The 19,988-nt window shown below is 47.4% G+C and overlaps 1 protein-coding gene across 2 annotated transcripts in view; it reads left to right on the forward strand.

Moving 5' to 3' along the window:
* Positions 1-2,211: 2,211 nt before the first annotated feature.
* The window catches only part of LOC126543943 (fibroblast growth factor receptor 2-like), an 85,975-nt gene continuing 68,198 nt past the window's right edge, over positions 2,212-19,988 (forward strand). Inside the window, exons 1-2 of one of the 2 annotated variants that reach the window (XM_050191108.3) lie at positions 2,212-2,406; positions 19,395-19,442. The gene's annotated coding sequence lies outside the window, so the exon portion shown is untranslated. Of the gene's footprint in view, positions 2,407-19,213; positions 19,443-19,988 lie in introns of those variants that run through there. The other variant, XM_055061415.2, reaches the window with a different exon arrangement.

Genomic DNA, 19,988 nt, shown 5'->3' on the forward strand with positions numbered 1-19,988 from the left:
CGTCACTCAAGCAGAGGAAGTCGCCATCGCTTTAGCGGCAACACACTCCGATTCCAAGACAATCATAACCGACTCGCGAGGGGCGTGTCGGAACGTCCAACAGGGCTGGGTCCCGTACCTGGCCTACCGGCTACTGCAAAATAGCTCGTACGTAGGAGGTCCATCCCACCGCTTCATAGTCTGGGCTCCGGCCCACTCGGGGCTAGGAGGAAACGAGGCAGCAGATGCAGCCGCCCGCGCGCTCTCTAACCGGGCAACCTCGTCCCCCGCCTCCTCTGAAGAAGTAGCGGAAGCCACGCCGACCTACACTTACAAGGAAATAACACAATTATACAAAGATAGACATAAACTGTACCCCCACCCGTGTAAAGGATTAACGAGAGCGGAGGAACGCCTGTTCCTCCGCCTTGTCACGAACACCATGATGTGCCCGGCCTCGCTAAAGCACTTTGACCCTGCCTTCTCCGGGGAGTGCCCGCACTGTGGGGAGAGGTCCTCGGACCTCTACCACATGGTGTGGGCGTGCCCCTCCAACCCTGCTTTTACTCCACACCCAAACCCCACCCGGGAGGACTGGGAGGCGACCCTACTCGCCTGTTGCGACCTGAAAGCCCAAAAGGCGATGGTCGAACGAGCTATGGCGGCAGCGGAAGCCACTGGGGTCCCGTACTAGGGACTCCACCTAGTGTTTGTGAGGGGAAGGGCACTAAGCCTGACTCCAGAGCACCCTCCATGTAACTCCCTCTTTTCAGAGGAAATAAACGTTTTTACCACCACCACCACCGTTAAAAAGGGGAAGGAAAATGTAAGCATGCTTCATCCTTTCGTTCTTTCACAATAATGCGAGCATGCGTGATAGCAGCAGCACCTCTCCATGACTTACCACGGTCCGTCAAAATTCTGCAATTTTTAGTACGAACTTTATCTTTTCATATTTGCCGACTCATGACGCCCATGCACCAAGGAACATGCGGGTAATCATATATAGCGGTCAAAGAGGTAATGCTTTTTAAGTAATGCTTAACAGTGACGAACTGCGAGTACCATGGTGTTCATTAGGCACATTTGCCTTGCCTTAAGATGACGAGGCTGTCAGACACGTAGCCCGAGTGCCGCACGCAAGCAGACAGAACTACTCCTAATGTTGACGTATATCTCTTATGCTCGGTTTCTGGTCCCGTAATTATTGATTTCGACCGAACTTAAGATACCAAGATGACGAAGTCAAACTCCATCACTGTTTCTCAGTCCTGCGAAATTTTTTAAGACTCTGAACGAAACGGCTTTTCTGTTATGGAATTATTCGCTTTTCGTTCACCTTTTTCCACAACGCGATCTTGTTGATACAAAAGCCAACATCTGGTTCAGGCGGACCCGATAAAACGAATTAACTGCGTCCCCCAGTAGTCAAATAATTTTTTTTTTTCGTTTTGGGCTCCTTCCGCTTCTCCTTGTTCTTACTCTGCTACTACTACTACCCGTAGTAGCATTACTACTAGTGCTAGTACTGACATTAGTTGGGGTCAAAGGCGAACGAAAACGGAAGACTAACGTAACAGCACAGTCATTTTTCTCAGAAGCCCTGAAAAATCTTGTCTGCAGCAGCAAAATTATCATGTCCGATTGATTGATTGATTGATTGATTGATTGATTGATTGATTGATTGATTGATTGATTGATTGATTGATTGATTGATTGATTGATTGATTGATTGAGCATTCGTCTTCCTTACCATAAGCGGAGAAAGCGCTCTGCCTTCTACCTGGTCCTTCTTTCGTACCTTTCTGACGGCCCGAGAAGCATTTTGCCGTCTATTCGCGTTTCTGATGCGAGCGATGACATAGTCGATTCGAGATTGCTCAGAGGTGTCGCGTTCCTGCGATTCACAATACTTTCTCGGACTCTCCGGCGCAACTCTCGGGCGCAACTCGGTGGAGCGCGCGCGCGTACGAGACGCGAAGGAGGCGCGGGAGGCGGCAGAGGAGAGGGTCCGAGGGAGAGTTGCATCCCGAGCATCAGCCAGGCGGCCGCAGCGATGCGGGACGCCCGAGAGAGGCCCGACCGTCACCCGGACCGGCCGCATCTTCCCCCTGACGTCACCGCCACCCTCTCTCCCAGAGGAGCGCTTTCCCCCCCTCTCTCTCTCTCCCGTGGGTCCCACGCCGGCGCGCGCGCGCGCGCGTACGTTGCTCGAGCGAGAAACTCCGCGGCCACCGCCGGTCCCGCCAGTTACGAACCTGTGCTCCGCGCGCTCGGCAGCAGTCTGACGTACGCCTGCTTCTTGCCCCGGCGTCTCCGCCGCATCCCGGAGCACGGACTCGCACGCGTGCTTCCGCCGCGCTTTTGTTGTTTTATTTTTCTGTACCTGGATTACGGCCCGAGCCTCGTGCCACTTCCTCTGCGCGGGTGAGTTTGCACTCTTTTGCTTGGCAAGACTTGCAGCGAGGACTGTCATCGAAAATGTTGAACGCTGACAATGATCGAAGTACGCTCTCGCACTCATGAGCCTGCTTCGTTCCGAAAACACCCATTTATATCAGACATTGCACGTCTCCGGCTTCCGATTCGCGTCGACAGATGTTTGCTAGAGCTCTCGGTCTCGGAATGCGCGTTGTCATTTTAGCGTGTTCGCTAGCTGTCATTCAGCAGCAGCATACTTGCGTTATGTTAAAGGGCTTATCTGTGACACGTTTGCGGGCGTTACGTACAAACTGTAATCCATATTCAACAAATACATATGCCTCGTAACGTCCAAGAACAATAACGCCATCTGATACGTGGGCGAATGTGGGTTTTTATATGGGATCTCATGTGTTCATATTCCCTAAATTATCGAGTATAGGGGTTATGAGCTTTTTGGATGAAAAATTTTTAATCGAAAGAAAATATTTTATTAAAGGTGCCACTTCAGTGTCGTGTCCGCGCATGGCTTGCACACTTGATTGCTGCTATCTTACTTTTATTTCTATGCATTTTTTTAAATCGAAGTTTGAGCACCGGAAGAACGTACCAAATGGCTTCGTGAAGCTTCAAACGGAGGTTTTAGACTATTAATCTGCAGTTTGTTCCACTAATTCAAACAACTCGTGACAAGCTATAGTGAGGCTACGATGAGTTACCTTGAAAGGAAGGAAGTGGTGGTAATCTTGCAGCGTAAACGTCGATGCGTGGCCTCGCTTGGCAGCGTTCACCCTTTCTGTAATAATTACCCGACGAAGCAGCCATGTCTTAGCTGCTGCGTAATATGCTCGGGGTGCGACGCGTAAAGAATTTTACCCTTAACACCGTACTGAGAGAGTATAATAATCCAAAGTTGTCTCTGCGGGTATCCACAATGTTCTGTCCCAATTTAAATGCTTACTAAATTCGATGAGACCGCACAGAATAGGGTTGATGCAGTATTTGTCGATGTTTTCAATGATAGACGCAGTAAACAACGCTTTCCATTTTTCACTTCAAGGTTACTTATGTAGAATTTGTTGCACGGACTGAAGATTTGCCCGACGGTTTGGCGCTATTCCCACTTGTCACATTAATTAATTAATTAATTAATTAATTTATTTATTTATTTATTTCCCTCAGGGCCAAAGGCATCGAAGAGCAAATGTTACAGCAAATGAGAAAAGAAACAAATGTAAGCAGTTACAACGTTTAAGTACAAAGGCTTCTGATTATACAGTTTTAGCTAGGGTAAACAACGTCATGATAAGTTGGTAGCAAACTAAGATAGTAAAGCGGTAAATACAAAAACACTTAGGTTACAACCATACAGTAAACAACAACAAAAAAGAAGCTTCAATTACACAATGTTAGCTAAAGCTACTCGAAATCTTTGGTTATCGTAAATGGGTACGACTTCATTAGTAAGATGATTCATTCCGTGGATGACCGCAGAAAAAAATGACTGCAAAAAAGTTTTAGTGTGACATGATTCAAGACCAACTTTATAACGGTGGTCGATTCGAGGAGATACGTATTGTGGCTGAAAAATGAAACGTTTCGGCGTGTTGAATGATGGTATAACTTATGAAAAAGGACTAAACGCGCGATTTTACGACGAGAAGAAAGTGGGGTAACTGTAAGGTTGGTTTTCACGGCAGACACACTTGCAGTTCTGTTGTAATTACCTAAGATGAAACGAACGGAATTATTTTGCACTCCTTTGCTAGAGGTACGCGAAAGAAGCTTTTGGCGTCACGTCGTAACATCACTCGTGGCATCGAACCATGGAAATATCGCAGTTACGCTCTAGTGAGACACATCTGTAGCCACACGGTAATAACGGGAACTTCGTAGTGTCATGCTTATCACTCAAGGAGCCAATAGTTGAGTCAGCTTGTAAGCCTTGGGATGACCCTATGTTTTTAAAGCGAAGCTTTCTTTGCCCGAGGTTATTCTAGGATTGCATAGTATGCCAAGATGTACGTTGTTTTCGACGCCTACAGTTGTTTTAGAATAGCCGGTGTCTTCCCTAAGAGGCAACAGAAATGAGTTAAAAAAAGAGATGAGGAGAAAGAGAGAAGTGATAAGGAAAAAGGCAGGGAGGTTAGCCAGGCTAAGCATGGCTGACTACCGTACAATGGGGAAGGGGGTAGATGAGAGGAATTAAGGGGTAGATCAGACATTAATTAAAAGAAGCTTCTGAAGTCGCAGACACTACGCCACGCAAAGTCCCTTATAGATATCTTTGTTCTTTAGATGCTTGCTCGTTGATTACAGTCAATATGTATAACTTGCCTATGTCTTTCTCAGCATGCCAGTCAGTTACATAACTTGAAACTTACGGCACATCTGGCTCCTTGCCTCCTCGCATTGCGAGACGTTTTCCTTTCCTTTCTTTTTTACCGCCGGATACTGAAATAATGCCTGAGGCATTCCGCCACCGATCAAGAAGGGTGAATTCGATTACCTTGCGCAGAGGTAATACCAGTGCATTGAAATGTGCACCCTGTCGCAAAAAGCCGAAAGGCCAGCGTTTTCGTCTCTGCAGCGTGTCAACTACTGTATACGTGCGAGTTACAGTCGCCGGCCTTCGTTGCAAGCGTGACTGATGGCCGGCGTGTGTGCACACGTAAGCCGGCGAGCGCAGCGCAACCACCCTTCTACGGTGTTGATTTTGGAGCCACGTTAATCTAAGTCGCGAAGACGGTGACCTTTATACAAAAACAAAACGAAAAACACTCGTGCATGCTGAATGTTATTACTGTTCTCGTTATTTTCTTTAGTGAAAAAGAACGTACTGCCACTCTCGAAGTGGGCCCGCATTCACAAAAAGCTCTTGCGCTGGAATGGTTTGTAAGAGAAAATTTCATCCAATCGTGAGGCTGGACATATTAGAGAAGGCGACCTACCAATGGCGCACTTACGTACGAAAAAAGTCCGTGAATTCGGCCCATGGGACTGAATTCAAAAAGCTTTGCGTTTGTAAGTGCTCTTTGCCATTGGCCCTTCGCCTTCGCTGATAGTATGTCTAGCATCAGAATCGGTCGGAATTTTTTCTTACGAACAATTCTAGAGTAGTGCTTTTCTGTAAATACGGGCCCTGGGCCCGTATTCGCAAATTCCCCCCCCCCCCCCCTTCCCCTGAGACACGGCGTCTGATATTGCAGTCGTTACTTCCTTTTCTAAGCGACCCAAAAAATGGTCAGCAATATTTGAACCGGCCCCCTCATTTGTCCCCCTCCCCGCACGGATGAATTCCTTCCTCAGGGTGGAAACATTTTATTATTATTTTAACAAATGTTTTAACAACAACACAAAATGCCCTTACGCTGCAATCGTTCGTAAGAGAAAACTCCAGGCAATCCTGAAGCTTGACATCTTATTAGCGAAGGCAACCGACCAATAGCCCAGAGCACTTACGAAAGAAAAGCTTCGTGAATTCAGCCTCCGTCTCTTTATACGCGAGCCATCTTGTATTGATTATCAAGACGAAAGACAGCTGCTGCTCTACATTTTGTCGATTCTGTTGTCCTTTCGCGTGGCTGCCTCACTATGAGAATAGCGCTGCCTCCCCCCCCCCCCCCCCCCTCCTCGTCCACATCTCTATTTTACCTCCCATTTTGTTCGTATACTTCTTCCGTGAAAATTTTTACTCATCGAAGGTCTACTAAAGTTCTGGCTAGAATTTCGATTACTGGAGTGGGTGGCTTTTCTTAGTTTCGCTTTTCTCTAGCTTGACGAGCCGTAGTCTCTTCAACACAATTCGACTATGGTGCATCCTTATGGCGAGAGCTCAGCTCCTTGCTTCTTTCCGCTTAGGACAAGCTAATTCACGACTCTATGAATGCTCTAACAGGATATGAAGCACCGTTGAGTTTTTTTATGACTGTCGAAAGCTCGCCGCCTCGTACAAGCATATACTTGTTTTCTTCGCTTTCAAATGGCCAGGGCATTCACCTCTGACGCCACCTTATTACTCAGAAGAGCGGTGGAAGTCTATGCAGCCTTCTTGCTCATGATACTGAAGGCCCATGCACTGTGAAATACGCCCCATGGCAAAACGTCGTTTCCTCAGCGAGCAGCAACCAGGAGGAAATTATCTCCTCTGACGCCGTGCGTGCGTCAAGGATCCTGTTACGCATAATGCGTGCCTGCTCTAGTTTCCTCGGCGCCGCCAACCGCACAGAGTGTGTGCGTGCGTTTGCACAAACAATGCTTAGATCATGCGCAGATGTTTGGCGCCGTTGTTTAAGGAGCCGTTAGAGCTTGCGGGCGCGTTTCGTTATTTTCTCCAGTCTCGGTCCCAGTCGTACCGCATCTTTAGGAAGAACGCCGCGGCGTCTCTCTGTGGAAGTAAAATTCCTTTCTGAGTGAGAACTGGACGTTTGAGCTCTGTGTTCATGTAGCTACGACAAGAATTAATTTGGGCACCTCCGGCTCTGTGTACTGAATCTTAGGAAGGCTGGCTACGATGATTGATCTTAAAAGTCCAAGGCCAGGACAATGGCCATAAGAGACACCGTATTGGAGGGCTTTGAATTATCTCACGTTCCTTAACGTTTACACAAAGTTCGGTACGTGAGCCTTTCTTTTTTTTTTTCATTACGCCCTTTGGAATGCGACTACCACGGCCGGGAATCGAACCCTCGACATCGTGCTCAGTCACAGAAAATGAGAGACGCAATGACTACGCGACACCAAGCATTCGGAACAGCAACGTGGCTGTGTATGCCTTCAAATTGAGAAAGTACTTTTTTTTTCTGAAATGCTCTGCGCCTATCACGAAAATCTTAAGGGCACATATTCTGACTGTTCTCTTAATTTCGTTTACTCCTTTTTTTTTTTTTTACTTTCGAAAAATTGCTTTATAGCAAGCCTACTTCAAGAGCTGGACATTACTTGAATGACAAGTAACCATATGCCGTAAATTAAATTTATAATTATTTACACATTGTAAATGGTATGCACAATCGAAGCCACCTAATCTTCCAATTAAGGTGAGCTCGCTTACTGTAAATCTCGAAACTGTAGCGCCCGTTTCAGACATCCTTGCACCGAGAACTTACAACGAGAGTCGTTGGCCTTCTATGTAGTTTTGTTCTGAGGGGGGGGAGGTAAGGAAGAGTTCCTGAAAAAAAAAATAAGAAGTAGCAACACCGATGGCATTTCGCCGCGATTTTGGGAACAGATGCGTCAAAATTGCAACTGTACTCTCAATATTGTAAACAGACAAGCCTTAGACATCGACTGGCTTTCATTCTGCAATTGCAGCACGTACGCTAAGTTAGTCACATACTTAATTGGCGCAATTATTTTCTTATTTAGAAATTTCGTCCTGATTCAACATAACAGGTAATGTCCACCTTTTCACGTTATCCAACTGAATAGCCCGTAACAGCTCTATTTGCCTCATGCGTGTGAATGCGTCAGTGGTCGCGTGTGTTTGTGTACATGTGTGTTCGAAAAACAAAAAGACTAGCGAAGAGGGGCAGCGTACGTATTCAGCTCCCTTAGACAGGTCCCTCTTTCCGAGTCGTTGCAAGGAGAGTTTAATCCCTGAAATTATTTGCTCTCTTCTAATTCTCGTTTCCCATTCTATTCCTGTCAGTATAGCAGCACTGTATACAGTATTCATAAGGGCGGTGCGCCTTTCAACAACAGACTTTTCCTTGTATCACTGTCTGAATTGTGAGGGAGGCAGTACCCCGGAGCGAAGGTCAGTCACTCTCGATGCAGCAGGCTCAGCTTAAACGGAATTCCAAGGACACACAAACTCTGTCCCGTTTCAAAGAAGCTTCGCTTAAGCGAAGTAGGCGGTTTTGTTTACAAAGCACAAAGTGCTGATAACGTAATTTAGGTGAAGAAAGAGACTCTGACGGTGGTTATAAAGCACCCTAAAGCTTTCCTACCGCTGAGGTGCGTCGAAGTTACACGCTGCAAATACGAAGTTCTCGAGCTATGCTCAGGTGGCAGTTCGTGATCGTATATGGCCGGAACGACCTTTCTTGCACCTGTGCAGTTGTGCGCACATAATTTTTGCTCTGCAGGGTTTTCTCTTGGCGAAGTTTGGATTCTCTGGCTCCCCAAGACGCACGGTCTAACCTGCTCCTTGCCTCCGTAATTCTTTCTTTCATTTCGTCATTCTTAAAAAAGTTTCATTTCATCATCTCAACAAAAACGAGTTGGTCGCGGTTATCATATCACTGACATGCCGCTTCTTACTCCTTTCATCTTTCAAATAGCGCCTGACTGTTATTGAGTGTTCCTTTAAGTTCCTTAACGTAGCCAGAAAGCTGCAATTATATACACCACTAATTTGGATAACGACGGCTATTCCTTCTTTTCTTATACCATTATTGAAACAACAGGTCCATTATGGCACTTTTCTGAGAGAAAACGTTCCGTTTTAATTATGAGGCACGTCGTAGTGGAGGACTACGTGTTAATTTTGACCACCGGGAGTTCTTTAATGTGCGCCTAAATGTAAGTACACGAGCGTACGTTTTCGCATTTCGCCCCCTAGAAATTCGGAAACCGCGACCGGGGTCGAAGCCCCCAACCTCGTGCTCAGCAGCGCAACACCATAGCTACTGAGCTACTCCGGTGGGTATATGCGAAGAACCATGCCATTGCAGAAAGCGAATAAGGGATTCCTGATCGCTTCGAGCCAAAGTTTCCTTAAGCGGACTTGTATTCGCCTGACGAAGACGAATGCCTTTGTCGAAACGCTAGTTCCAGGCTTATGCTTCCCTTGTTCACGCACTGTCAATCAGTTCAAGTCTCCATGTTCCCGCGACCCCTTTGTCCTGTTCGCATGTCACGGCAACGTATAGAAAGCGGACCACACAGTCGTTTCGCTTATGTGTATGTACTATTTATACGGGTCTTTGTAATTACGATCCACTGTTTATCCTTCTCTATGCGTATGCATATGCTTCTCTATGCGTATGCGTATCCTTCTATGCGTATACTTGCGACGTTGCGGGCAAGCAGTCGGCGTAGCTTCACCGATGCCGCGCTTTCCGCGCTGATAATTTCAATAAGCAGCACTTTACTGTACGAGGGAATGGGTAAATTCAAGGCGAGTATAACTTAACGATTCTTTTCGCCCGATTCTATCACATTAATTGAGCACTCCGGACCGGCTGAATCCGATTACATAACGTAGGTGAAACACGGGTCGGAGGGACGACAAAACGCCAACAGGAATGGCATTAGGAAAAAAAAAAAGTCGTTACACAGTTCTACGTTACGCAGTTCTGATCCATGCTTATAGCATGTTTCATTTCGAGTGGCCATGCCACCCGAGCTCAACTTCCTGAAAAGCAATACGAATTTAAATCATCGGTTGTGCTCGTGTACTGCTCATTTCGCTCGAGTGATTAGGCACGGCTGGAGCAGCTGCCCTTTGAGCGATCACCGAGGCGTCCCCCTGGTTGCCCCTGCACGAGCCATACGATGGGTGGACTACGTGACAGAACTGCTGAGGCGCGCAACTCGCGGCGCGCGCACAATCTATACGTGGCGCGCGTTTCCACGCCGCGGGCGCACAACAAAAGGTTGCCGGGCGAGTCGAAATTAACCGTCGCGTCGGTGCGCGGCCCTTTCCAGTTTCGAAGCAAGTGTGAATGCGAAGCCCACTGATAGCAGCACTCACCTCCTAATCGGGGATTCACTGATACAGCCAAGCCTCTCTGCACGTCAGTAATGTAAACACGGGCGAAGCTTCTTCCCGTGTTCGCGATTCGCGCGTACGTGCGACCGTGCCGTCCGCGGGAAAAATGCTGCGCGTAAGCGAGAACTGGGGTTATGATGGAAATCGACAAATGCTTAAAAATATTTAAAAAATATTATGGGGTTTTACGTGCCAAAACCACTTTCTGATTATGAGGCACGCCGTAGTGGGGGACTCCGGAAATTTCGACCACCTGGGGTTCTTTAACGTGCACCTAAATCTAAGTACACTGGTGTTTTCGCATTTCGCCCCCATCGAAATGCGGCCGCCGTGGCCGGGATTCGATCCCGCGACCTCGTGCTCAGCAGGCTAACACCATAGCCAATGAGCAACCACGGCGGGTAAAATGCTTAAAGGAGCAGTGTACATTAGGAAGGATAAGTTTCACCGAATCAAGAAAAATAGAACTTTGTTATCTCCAATAAGTTCACAAACCCGCACGAACATAGAAAAAAAAAAACACTCGAGCGCTAATTTTTTGCCCAATAGCGATTATTTAATGCGTTCAGTGCGTATGCGAGGAAGTATTAATTTAGCATTCTTGTAATTGCAGCCACTGGTGACGCCACTGTGTCAGTACCACGGTCAGTACTGAAATCTGTTTTGAATGGTTTAAGTGGTAACTCTGGTGGTTGATGCCACGCTAGGGAAAAATAAGACGGTGTCTCCCGCGCGATAAATGCAGCGAGCCTGAAGCCCCAAGAAACTTCCGCTCACGTGTCTTATCAGACTACTACTTATGAACAAAAGGGGTGTTTTTAAGTTGTTTCTATTTACAAAAAGTCTGTTTTTACGCTTTCAGATAAAGGGAAGGAGCAACTGTCAAGAGCCACAGGATATCAATCAGTCTCCCGGAAAATGTCTGATAGCTCTTACTCCTCATCTCTCTTTGGAAGTGCTAGCGTTGAATCCCCTCACCCTTTCCCCATCTCGGCCAAGACAAAGGAGTCGACAGCTACTTATCCTTTGGACTCTTTCCAAACTCCTGCCTTCCTCCCCCCAGCCGACATGGGTGATGTTTCCTTTGGGGCACTAACGGAGCCACGGACGACCCTTACCCCTCCCCAGCCTCCTCACTATATGGATATAGTTTGGGAAAAGCGAGAAGAGATGAAATGATTCTCGACCTGCCGACAGACAAAGCATGCCCTGAAGGGTGGAGTAGAGACATCAACTTTTATGCTCTTACAGACGGTCAGGTCTGGGGCATGCATACTGCGGCGAGCACACCGCCTTATCTGTACAGGTGGATGCACAGATGAAGATGCACAGAATAGAGGATGGGACACACACAGCGCTGACTTGTAATTGTAAGTCAGCGCTGTCAACGTTGTAAGTCAGCTCCTCTATTAAGTAGTCCGGTGTACGTCTTTAGCGCGGTTTTTAAACACTATGGAGAGCCTAAACGTCCGTAAATGCTGCTGCATAGCATTCACTAACCGTGTCCATAAATTAGAGACAAGTTACATTATTAACAATTCAACAATTACCAACGAGTCCGACTATAAATATCTTGGCGTCCACTTTTCTGACACCTTAACGTGGAATAAGCACATCGAATTTACAGTGAAAAGGGCGACTAAAATGTTATATTTTATACAGAGGCATTTTAAGCAGGCTTCACAAACTGTAAAACAAACACTTTACTTTTTGTATGTAAGATCAATTCCAGATTATGCTTGTGTAATGTGGGACTCTCACCAGCAGTATCTTGCCAATATATTGTAAAAAGTGCAAAATCAAGTAGGTAGATTTGTAAGTAATGACTATAACTCATTTGCAAGTATTTCCGAAATAAAAAGAAGATTGGGATGGGAACCTTTAACAATAAGAAGCAGAAACTTCGGCTTAAATTTTTGCGTAATATTTATTACAATAAGAATGCCATTAATCCACGCGAATACGTCTCAGAACCGACGTAGGTCTCGCTTCGTCGGGATAATTCACGAAAAATATTAGAATACTCGTTCAAAACTTTTGATAGTTCTTTCTTCGTAAGAACAATACAAGAACGGAACCGGCTCCCGGATGATATCGTGAACCAAACTAATAACGAATTCTTCTTCTGTTCCTTATGATAACGTCGACACACATGGAATTATTCTCCCGAAATGTCTTTATTATTTAGAATGTGCGTTTCTATTATTTTTTGTATATTCTGTACGATTTGGCATAATATGCGCGTTTTTGTTCGTTTTTATTATATATATTTTACAACAATGCATTGTTATTTCTGTTATGTTGAGATTCATGTCCCCCGTCCCCTCCACGCAATGTTTTGTGGTGATGTAGGTAAAGTGCAAATAAAAATAAATAAATAATGCCTCAAGACTAACACGTATAAGGTTTCATATACCTTACGCCAAGCTTAATTGTAAAATTGCAATTATGTATAGGGTAAAAGTGTTGAAAATCAGCGGGCTTCTGTTTTGACGCACACCTGCGACTTGCCCTTGTCATATTTGGACGCTAAATATAGCAAGCTATGTCAGTGGTCAATACCGGAAGCCGTCCAGGGCCTATGTTTGCAAACGAGCCAAATGATCTATAGCTTGACGTCTACTTTCTGCGAAACCAGCCGTACGACAGGAGTAGGCGCCCCCAAGATTCTAATCATGGGTCCCTCAACGCCAAACGAAACCAAATTAGACGGAAAACAGAGCAACGAAGAAACCATCTTCTTCGCTAAGAACTAGAAATCTTTATTTGTTCACTAACCAGATGCGTTGCGCTAAAATTTACACAAATGGACGTTTAAATGGAGATTCCACAATCCGAGGCGCCATCATAGTGAATCAGCAGCAACTGGGAGTTAGCTCACCCTGATGTAAAACACCATTGAGAGTTATTGACAGCGTAACGTACGCCATTTCACAGAAACGTGGGGTTTCGCGTGCTATTTGATTCGCGTTGCATGCATTATTAGCCAGTCCGTTCGTTGCTGCATGTTGCCGTAAGAGTCCTTCACGCCGTCTTTACTACACGGTTTTTATCGCCTGTCCGTCCATCGTCAAACGACGAGGCGGTTTCACAAGATTGCTTTCAGAAGCGCAAAAGCGAAGAAAACCTATTCTTGCTCGTACATATTTCGCGGCAGTCACGAGGATCTCTTGCGTAACTCAAGATCCGGATTCACGACCAAGCACTGCTGTGCCGAACATTTACAGCAGGCTATTTATACTGAAAGGAAAAACTAAAACCTTCGAAACATGCGACGTGTAGCGTGTTTTCCTCGTGAATTACATATCGTTCAGCCTACATCGAAGAAGAAAGTACCTGAAGAAATAAGACTCACGAGATTTATATGTAAAGCAGCATAGCGTAAAAGTGCGCGGATAGCGGCAGATTGTTCTTATCGTTGTCATCATGGAACGACATTAAATCCCATCACCGATCAGGAAAGATAATCTGATGTTTTCCTTATTTTTTCTCATATGAAGCTACTCTCACTCAGCGCTAAACTTGTTGATTTCTTCGTTGTTTTTCGCTCATTATAGTTTTTACCCAAACGTGAAAGCAAGGCACGATGGTGGCAGGCCTTATTCGAGTGTTCTCGAGACTTTTCTTCCTTTGTATTCGTTCAGGATGAAAGATAGTTGTTTAGCGTGATATCATCCTCAGGGTGCTCATGTCAGGTGCGAAAGTTACTGCGCACACACACGCAGCTTATAACACCTGTTGTGTTAGCATATAGCGAGCAGTTAAAGGCATCATCATACTTTGCGATGTTCTTTCTCGCAATAAGTTCATGGAGCATGATAGAAAAGTCCCACGGAAGCGTAGTTTATAACGCAGGTTTTGTCCTTTATTTTCTGGTTGCTGACTTTGAATAATGCTGTTTCGAGGACCAACTGGGACGAACTATTTCTTGTAAAACTAATGCAGTATAAGTCGATAGGAATGCCTTCTTGCACTGTATTGTGTCGCAACTTTGACGTACGCTCGGTAGAAGCGATTTCAAGGTAGAGGTCATGAAAAAAAAACGAAAAAAAGACGAGTAAGGTCAGTAAGTCTCTTGCACTCCTCAACTGCAGTGACGTTCTTCGTGACATGTTATACATCCGTGGTAGTTTCCTACGCTTAAGTATATAATCTGCAGAGCGAATAAATTTGTTTCTGTCGTTTTTACCGCGATTAATATTGCGTTTTTTTTTTTCGAGGATAGTAATCAATCATTGGAGAACACGAACTGCAAAGCGTTTACTGCCACGGCAAACGGGGGTTAACTTTAAAAGCTAGAAGCCAGGCTGTCGCCCCGAGGCGAATAAATTACCTGCGCTCGCGGTCGAACCGAATCGCGAGGCCAGTTTACCGTTATGACCCGCCGCGCTCCACACGCTAGGCGAGACGGGCGAGCGACAGGCGAGGGGCGCGGTTGATTCATCGCGCATACAGATCCACTCGGGTCCCAGAAGTGGGCGCAGACCAGCGCCAAGTGTTCACGGGAGGCGCACAGACGCGAAAAAAATTTGCGCAACGCTTCGCAGTGCGCGGCCGCGCACGCGTCGTCGCGCACGTACGCGTCGTGTGGCCAGCGCCGAGGAGAGCCGCGGTCTCCTTCTGCGAAGGCAGCCGTGAGCCAAAAGGTGCAAGCGGCGAAGGTGCCAGAGGAGTCGTCGACTGTGCCTGCCCGCCATCGTTCGGCGAACTCTAATTTTAGAGGAACGGCAGGCCGCCCGAAAAACAGCCGCTCAGCGAAAGTGCAGCTCCCAGATGCGCGCTTGTCTGAGCCGCCGCTGGCGGCGGCCGGAGCTGTTGTGCACGCGCGCGCCTGGCCACGCGGCCGCTCTTCCGACCCGGGGTGCACCGGCTCGCGGTCGGCAATCGCGGTCGCTCTGCCTGCGAAGCCACTCGCTCCAAGTTCAGGCGGCCAGCCCGCGCGCTGACCGAGGTTTCGTTCAGCCGCCCGCGAGGATGCGAGCTGTCGGGCACTGCGCGAGACGTGGCTCCGGTATAGCGCCGCCCACGAGAACCGGGCACCCTGCGGCGTTCCGGGCACGAGAGCTGGCGTTAGCCAATTAGGCCACGCATTCACGCGGTTTCCTCGTGCATCCTCGTGCTCTATTTACACTGCGCTTCTGCGTGGCTTTCGCAAGTAACAGCATAGTACGGAGCAAAATAAATTACACAAATGACAGAACTGGGTGTTAAACCAGCTGGCAACTGTCCTGACAGTGTTTAGGCGTGTATTCGTGAATATGCCACGGAACACGGGTTAGAGTGCGAGGGTGAGTAGTTAAATCGCGCGCGCAAAAAAAAAGAAAAAAAATTAAGATAATCTCAAATGTGCTTGCCATTTTTACGGAAAGCGGCCTGCAAACTACGCCACTTACTGATTAAATACTTAAGTGAAAATAAGTGCTCGTATTTTTTAGAATTCCTGCCAGGGGAGGGGGGGGGGGGGGGGCGCTAGAGAACAGTACTAATGAAATCACACGAGCCCGCGTGCTTTCTCAATGTCCTAGCCTTAAAAAAAAGAACAGAGAGAGAGAGAGCCCGCGTGCTTTCTCGATGTCCTAGCCTTAAAAAAAAGAGATAAAGAGAGAGAGAGAGAGATTCTTAGTTACAAGGCAGAAACGTATGCGAAGACATGAAGTTGGCGTGGACAATGTAAGGGTTATTTTCACAAATCCATTCCTTTCCACGCTTCGTCAATGGTCCGAGCGGCGCTCGATCCGCCTACGTTATCTTTGAGATCGGGCGGCCGTGAACGGTGGGTGATCAAAAAGAAATGGAATCTCGCGAAAGAAATCCTTACGTTACATATCGGCCCTGGAATCGTATACAGTAAAACTTTTCCCCATTCTGATTTTATTAAACTCTTCTAACGTCAAATTGACATAACTGTTGACGCCAGCATCGGGCGGTGACTCGCAGCGCTCGTTGTTTGAACCGCCCAATCCAACGCCGTCCTCGTTTATGGAAGATCACTTTTGTTTGCTTTGAAAGCAAATAGCATTGCTTTACTTGACAGGTTCTTCTTATCTAATTGGCTGACAAGAGGGCGACGAGCACGCAGAGGTGGATAAGGTACCGGTGGGTCCGAGCTAGCGCAATGAAAGTAGGCAACCCGATGAGGAGGGCGGTGCCGGCGCCTGCGATTGGTCCGCTTCCCCTTGCTTAGCTTGCCGTGACTGGTCAAAAATCGCGGCGGCATGTAATGGCAGGTTAAAAATGGAGTTAAAACGAATCTTAAGCGAAGGAGAGTTGGCGGAGCGATGTGGTATGCCTACCGAATGGGCTCGACAACTTTACAAAACCGCGCAAAATTCTTATTACTCGCAGAGAGAGAGAGAGAAAATGATAAATGAAAGGTAGAGAGGTTAACCAGGACTGAGCCCGGTTGGCTACCCTACACTGGGGAAAGGGAAAGGGGAACGGAAAGATTAAAAAAAAAGAGAAAGTCCACTGGAGATATCAGTCGGTCACTCAGTCCGGATCACAGACGCTGATTCAATCCGGTCGCTTTCAAATATCGCAGCAGCGCTTTTGTGGCCTCTTGTAGCTGTGATATGCGAGGCCATGATCCCAAGATCTTGTTCAAGGTGAACGGCTTTTCATCTAGCTGATTGAGAGCTGTGCAGAGGTCTTGCCTTTCATTTTCATAAGATGGGCAGTAGCACAGTAGGTGTTCTATGGTTTCCTCGACACCGCAGGCATTGCACTCGGCGCTATCAGCCATTCCAATCAGAAATGCATAAGCATTTGTGAATGCGACGCCCAAACGTAAGCGGCACAGCACTGTTTCCTCATTTTTTCGCAGAGAAATCCATTCTCCATGGCAGCTCCGAGCAGCCTGTGGCAAAGCGATCGGCGGGCAGCCATCTTTATGCCTTTCGGAAAGGGGTAGTCTCGGACTATCCAGAACAATAATTCAGTTTTGTTCGGCATAATAGAGAGAGAGAGAGAGAAGTGGTTCTTGTGGGGAAGGAGGAAAGGCTAGCACTATCTTCTGCAACCCATGCGGGAGCACGGCTCAGCGCCAGCAGGGTCGGCGATATGGGATAATAATCAATCTTTTGTGCGTACATGTCACTTTGACGTGGTCAATTGTCGCTGTTTCGTGTCGTCGCGTGACAGACAGGCGAAGTGGGCGCAGCCCGAAAGATTTTGACCATAGCGAAGAGCTAGTGACGAAAAACAATATTATCATTCTTTTTTTTTCGGTCTAATCATGCATAATCAGCGTGTAAACGTCAGATGGAGGTTTTTGCGGTTTCCGTGACGTCGCGTGACTGACCGGTGATGTCTTTTTTACCAATCGTGGAGGGCTAGTGGCAGAAATGCAATAGAAGCAGATTGGAATATCTTTGCCCCTGCTCTGCTTACTCGCGGAGTGACCAAGGCACAACGGCAACGGTTCATTTAACCGAGTCATTCGAAAGAGGCCTTGCCATATTAACCACTTACGCAGGTCTTTTCCCGTGCCGAGGCTGCAACAATCGTAGTTATCCCGTATTTCGGGCGATAAGTGTGTGTCCGGCAATGCCGGCAATCAAATTTATTAATCGAATGGATAACCGAATAACACGTACTCGTATTCGTAATGCCAGACATTCCACGTACCGCTACCTTTCGTAGCTTTTTTATCGCGTTCACCCTATGGCGTTGGCGCTGAAGATTAACCTCGTCAGAGTTATGCGTGACGCTGCACTGGCTCTCTGATCCTGCGCTCACAAGGAGTGACCCGAAAAGTGGCGCCCGGCAACAGGGCGAGCACGCGATGCGCGATGTCGACACGGAAAGGTTCCAGTTCACCGCTGTGACGCTGATCGAACGGCTGGCCCTAGGCGAAGACAATAAAAAAAAAATCGATGCGTCGGCGCACGCTCCTTTCGCGAAGGCCCGCTGCCGGTTAACCGATATAAATCCCAACGCCGGCCGCCCACGTGTGCTATACAAGGCGAAGCGCCATCGCGCCGATATTCGCCGCCTCATTGCTATTCGTGCTGCCTGCCCGGTATTCCCTGAAAGCCTTGTCTTCGGGAACAATCCCTTTCGAGACCTTCCAGCGAAGAGACGAACCAATACTGCCGCCAAGAGCGGCGTCGCATAGGTAAATCGCGCTCGCATCTCGGGGAGATTACCCACATGTGGAAGAGCCTAATGTTTGTTCCGTTGGTTTCGTGTGTGAACGAGGTTTTAGGGATACGGCTATGACAAGCACGAAGAATATTGCGACAGGTAGCACTCAATAAGTCCAGCTCGTAGAAGGTTTGTATTAACTTGGACAATACGAAGTGTAGAAATTACGGTGCGTGGGTGCTTTCTTTTTTTTTCTCTCTCTCTCACTCGCCAACACAGTTTGTCCGACAGTTGAACCAGTGAGTTGAGCATTCGCATCGTGAGGTGCCAGTTTTGCGGGCAGATATACAGGAGACACCATTTATAACGCCAACTACTTACCCTCTTGGATGTTCATTGAAATACTGTTACCAAAGCCATCTGCTGCCTCTGTAGTGGTAGTGTACAAGTGGGCGCTGTGCACAATTCATGATGAGATGAAGTGAAGGCGAAGGCTTTTGACACTGCCAGAGGAATGCGTACATCTCTTGTTAACTGACTTGTGCCATAGCTCTCGATAAGGATTCTCGAAGAAGCGAGATAGATGAACATTTCTTTCTTTCTTTCTTTTTATTGTTAATCGGAAACGTTGTGAACAGTCAGGCCAAATGAACGCTTTGTACTACATGAACAACCGGGACTCAGGCTCACAGCGTGGCGTTTCAACAAACAAGAAATAGGGCCCAATGTCCATCTGTCAGGCTAAAGAATCTTTTCTTTTTTAATAACCGACAGTAGGTGCTTGTTTATAGAGGTAGAAAATAAAACGAGCTAAAATATATCAGCGGAGTATGACCAGCAGAGGTGGATTCAGGAAAATACCGATGCGCCCAATGCGCCGCTCAATCATGCGTGAGATAGCAAATCACGCGAACATGACGCGACGGAGATAAGGCAAGACGAATCGAATCAACGTCACCGCCCAGCATCCGCAGCAAATACATGAAACAACTGTACGAAGAGCAGCGCCTAAAACAGGCTGCGCACGCGAAGAAAATTCGGCCGGCGATCGGCAATGGCATATTGCACTCAGCTTGCTTGCACCGTTAGCAAAGCCTGCTGATAGTGTTGCGTTTGACATGACCGCCATTCCATCGTTTGGTCAGTTCACTCGAACAATAGCACGTGTTTATCTTTTTCTTCTTTTGTGCAGGAGGTCACGTCCCTATGACCACAATACGCAACTCTCGACTGAGATAAGGTGAGTACTTCCACGCTTTATAATTGTCTTCTTTTTTTTTTCTTCTTTTTCTTTTTTAATGGATGAGCGCGCATGTTTGTCTAGGACAGTTACCTAACGTTACTTGACGATGCTCTTGCTCAAGAAAAGCCGCGTTAAAGGCTCGGTGTCTATAGCACAAATGGAGCGCGAACTATTAGCGACTCTCTTTTCGCAACAAAGACATTAGCGAGCGTGGTTGGCGCTCCCACAAATAAGGCTCGCTCGCGGTTGGCGGCGGAGCAAACAAAGGCTGCAAAGACAGACGGGACGAGGCCGCGAAGAAGACGACAACGACGACGCACATGTTTGCGTAAGGTCGCCGTTGCTCCTCGAGTCGTTCTCGGCCTCCACCGCGCAGCCCGTTGAGAGACGCGGAGCACACGCGATCGCTGAACCGCCGTTGTGCGTCTCAATCGATGTCTCGCGCCACAATGGCCCGTCGTCGGGCCGTCATTCCGTCAGCGAAAACTTTAATTACTCCGTCGTGGCCGGTGATTGACACGGGGTCACGCACGCACACACAAG

The sequence above is a fragment of the Dermacentor andersoni genome, chromosome 1 (assembly GCF_023375885.2).
Source record: "Dermacentor andersoni chromosome 1, qqDerAnde1_hic_scaffold, whole genome shotgun sequence".
Classification (NCBI taxonomy): Eukaryota; Metazoa; Arthropoda; class Arachnida; order Ixodida; family Ixodidae; genus Dermacentor; species Dermacentor andersoni.